The following is a 4,763-nucleotide window of genomic DNA, read 5'->3' on the forward strand; positions in this document are numbered from 1 at the left end:
ATAGCCGCATATCAGATTAACTTTCATTTAACAGACTGGTTTTGGATTTGATTCTACAAATTTAGGATTTTATTTTACATATATGCAAGAATATTTTAAACTTAACTCATAATAGTATAGTGGTAACAATGTTTAATATATGGGCCCATCCTCCTTTGGGGCACAGGGCGATCACCCTATTTGCCAAACCTATGGGTCCACCATGTATAGGCAAGTGTATCGTGTGTGACGACCGATCGAAAAAAGGGGCACCCATATTCCATGCCTTCAGCAAGTGTAACTCCCGACTCGCTGAAGGGGGCGAGCAATATGGGCCGGCCCACGCGCGAGCGAGGCCATGGCCCATTTTTCTGTTTTTGTTTTTTTATTTTTGTACTTTTGTTTAGACTTTATTAGGACACCTCTTTCGTACTCCCAAGAGTACATACTCTCATGCTCTTTAGTGGATGCGGTGTGTTGGTTGGATGGATATATCCAATAGCACCAATGAAAAACTGATTACATGCTACCTAATCCCTAAAAGGTAGGAACTAACTAGTTGGAGCCGCTGACCCCATCTTTTTCATCTGGTTTTCGTCCATGCATAATATGCCATCATCAAACTACAGTACCAACTTTGAGTATGTACTACTTATCGAAAATTTGAGTATATACTACTTGTAGTGCACACTATTCTTTTGAGTCGAACGATTAAGAACAAAATTTATGAATACTGTATGTATATTGCTCAATATTAGACTGCAGTACCTACGTAGAAAACAACAGTTTATGATATATCAACATTTTGTAGTGAAATGTGTCTATATACATCCGTATGTAGTTTGTAGTGAAATTTTTAAAAAGACTTATATTTAGAAACGAAGGGAGTAAAATAGAGTAAAACGCATGCATGCTACAGCTATGCACGTGTCACCAATGAGAGTCTGTTCTAGACTTTGGACGTCGGTCAGAACCCCGATTGCCCCTGCTGTCTTTGCAAGCTGTTCTCGCCGTCACGCATGTGCCAGACTGCATGCACAGGTGTCCACCCAGACGACATACCAGCTCTTGGACGGCCGATGGATGCATCTAGGTCGCCATGGTATGCATGGATTATACTACCAAAGCATTAGTCCGTGAGATTCAATTTTTGAGGAGTAAATAAAATACAAGGTAGTGCATGCATCACGGTGATGCGTACATGAGATGGTGAAGGTCCATTGTTGTCGCCGTCGTCGATCAGGCCGGGTTAGCCGCATCACATCAACGAATGTCGTCGTAGCCGTCGGCGGTGGCGGCTGGGTTACCCGGGTACACAGTGCCTGGATGAGAGGAGGCAACCACATCTTCTCGCCGCGCGGCCGTGGCTGCCACAATCAATCAACTGATTTCTCGGAAGATGAAACATACTTCCTCTGTCCGGAAATACTTGTCATCAGAATGAGTAAAAAAAATGTATCTAATCATATATTAAATTGTAGATACATCCATTTTTATTCATTTTAATGACAAGTATTTTCGAACAGGGGTATCTAATTATAGACCAACAAAACTTGCTACCATACGCATGTTTATCTCGGGCAATCTGGAACTGAGTTTCAAATACACGTAATCTCATCGGTGGGATTTACATGTGATTAATTATTTAACTAATTAAATGGTAAACGGTTTTATCCATTGGAATAGGATAGCGTAGGTTGAGAGTTAAAAGGACCACACGTGGCTACGAGTATGTACTCCTAGGAAAAATGATGAATAAGTATTTGAAAAATGTTAAACAAGTATTTGAAAAATGTTAGCAAGCATTCAAAAAATGTTGAAAAATTATTTGGAAAGTGTTGAACAACTATTTGAAAATTTTCAATGAAGTATTTGAAAAATGTTGATCAAGCATTCGAAAAATGTTGAACAAGTATTAGAAAAATGTTGAACAAGTATTTGAAAAAATGTAAATCAAGCTTTCAAAAAATGTTGAATAAGTATTTGAAAAATATTGAACAAGTATTTAAAGAAACGTTAATCCACATTCAAAGAGGAGTTAATCAATGTGGCTAGGACATTTTTTCCTTTCTTTTTTGTTTTATTCTCGGGCTGTGTGCATCCTGGTTGTCTTTGTGATTTCTTGTTGGAGCAGAGGTTGAGTGTAATTGATATTTTTGCGATATTTATATATTCCTCTTTATAAAAAATGTAAATTAAATGTACATATTCTATCTTTTTTACGAGGAAACTTCCTATCTATTCATTATATCAAGGCATAACAAAGAACATATAAATAACAAGAATTACATCATGTTTGTAGACCACCAAGCGACAGCTAAAATCACTGGAGTGAGTCGAAGACACATTGTTGTCATCGCCCCTCTTTCACCAGTCGGACCAAATTTTTTGTAGTAGATAATTGAGAAGTTTTCATGTTAAGACTCCATAGGACCGGCATATTTCAGAACAGCAACCATCGCTGTCGCGAGATGTTTAAACGCCGCCTAGCTCCTAAACATGGTTAAGCATCTCATAGGCATCGCCTTTTCTAACAAGCTAAAATGTTTAAATCAACATTCGAAATGCACAATGGGAAACAAAAAAGAAAAGTTTAACATGAATAGTGTCACAAAAAGCCAAAATGATACTATTCACATTTGGATTTATCTTTTTTGTTTCTTCATGTGTATTTCGAATTTTAACTTGATTTTCTTTTTCTAAGTTGTGATGGATTGATATATTAATCAAGACAAAATGCTAAAATCAACATTATTAAAAATCACACCATCCTTCCAAGAGTTGTAAGTACTCCTAGAATACTAATCAACGGATTAATTAATCAGTTGCAAGCTGTGCAGGAAAACTATGTGGTATTCGATCCAGTGACTTCGTTCAGAGGTACTCTAATCTGCTATGACATCGGCGGCCGGCCATCACTCGACGACCACGCCATCGAGGTGTGATGCACATCCGATATAAATGAGTGACAACGGTGATCAATGGTCGATTATGTTGTGATGATGCACGATAACTAATACTCGCAAAAAAGTGAGAAGAAGATGTTGGAACAGCCCAGGAGGAGAAAGAAGACTCATGCACACAAGCTCAACGAAGAAGATACACACACTTAGGCGCACACACACATACAGTGCCGACCCTGAGTGTTGAGTATCTCCAAACTTACATGGTAACAGCATAACCCATCCAAAACCTAGTCGCCGCCACCGCTTTTGCTTCGTGTCGCTCCTGGATGGTCGATCTCCATGATCGCCGCCGAGGGCCATGCCGCCCATACTCAAGGTTCGTCCGTCGGTCGTATTGATAGGCTATCCTAAAGTCTTTTTCCTGATCCGTTGATCCGGTTTTCACTCCCTCGATCGGTCGTCTTGATCAGCTTTTCTTTTTAGTTTTCCAATCTGAGATCAATTTGCCTCGCCCATCGCCGTTCGTCATCTACAATGTGCATCTAATACATCAACATCTTCATTCAATTACTCTGGCCACAACCACTATATTTTTAATCCATGACATTTCACAAAAATATGTATAAAGATTTAATTCATGAACATTTCATTTCATATGTACGAATATTTTATTATTTTGTGTACGTGAACACTTTTTCATTTTTTCCATTATCGAAGCTGACTTTTAATGACATCATTTAAACAAGAAAAAAAATCTCATTCCTAGTTACTAAGGGCATCTTCAACGTCGACCCTAAAACATACACTGTATTCATCCGCGAAATATTTAAACGGATCTAGTGAGTAGGGTGTAACTGATATCACAGAACTATAAGAATGATATAGACTACTCATACCAACAAGGTTCCGGGAGCCCATCCGAAAGGAATCTCACAGTTTAAGCGTGTTTGGCATAGAGCAAATTGAGTATGGGTAGGAAGTTGAACCTAAACTCACATGAGTGAGGACAAAATGTGCAGGGAAAGACGAGTGTTTGTCTGGATCCCAAGAGTTACGGCTGGAAATCGAGGGTTTTGATCGAGGTACGCTAATCAATATCACACTCCTAGAAAAAATGGCCCAACTTGAGCACCCTAAAGTACCAGGCCTTAAAAAGCTGATATTTTGCAATTGATTTCATTATCTAAAAACATAAAAAAGTTGCCATTTGAAACTACTATTATGACATGATAAGTAGATTGAAACACCACGACCTAAAAATGCCGAGACTGCAAAAAAATCTAGAGAGAAAAATTGCACAATAAATAGAATGCATTGCACTATTATACTACTATTCAAGTGTAGACCACTGAAACTACAAAAAGAGTATTTGCAATTATATACACCCTCCGTCCCATAATGTAAGACGCTTCTGCAAACTAACATAGCTTGAAAAAACGTCTTACATTGTGGGCCGGAGGGAGCACATCATAAAATTTCCATGGTGTATATCAAAATTAAAAAAAAATTAACATGCACACACAGTCGGCATGATAAAACACATACATTTGCAATGATAGATAATGAACCGTATTACAAAAAAATCAAATAAAACAGGATAAACAAACACAAATTGTCACAATATATAGCATAACATTGCCCCATGGTTATAAACAAACACGTCATAATTTTCTTTAGTTTTCCATGATTGTAGGATTTTTTACCCAAAATTTCCATGTAAGCAGTGAAATTTTTTCCTACATTTTCGGTGATAAAAGATTGGAAAATTTTCATAAACATGCCATGGACAGGAAGCCGGTTTCTTCCTCGTAGTGGGGCACATGGCAAGCTTTTTTAGGGGAGGCACAAGCCAAGTAGCAGACTAGGGTGTTGTTATGC

Source organism: Triticum dicoccoides, chromosome 7B, assembly GCF_002162155.2.
Source record: "Triticum dicoccoides isolate Atlit2015 ecotype Zavitan chromosome 7B, WEW_v2.0, whole genome shotgun sequence".
In the NCBI taxonomy this organism is placed as follows: Eukaryota; Viridiplantae; Streptophyta; class Magnoliopsida; order Poales; family Poaceae; genus Triticum; species Triticum dicoccoides.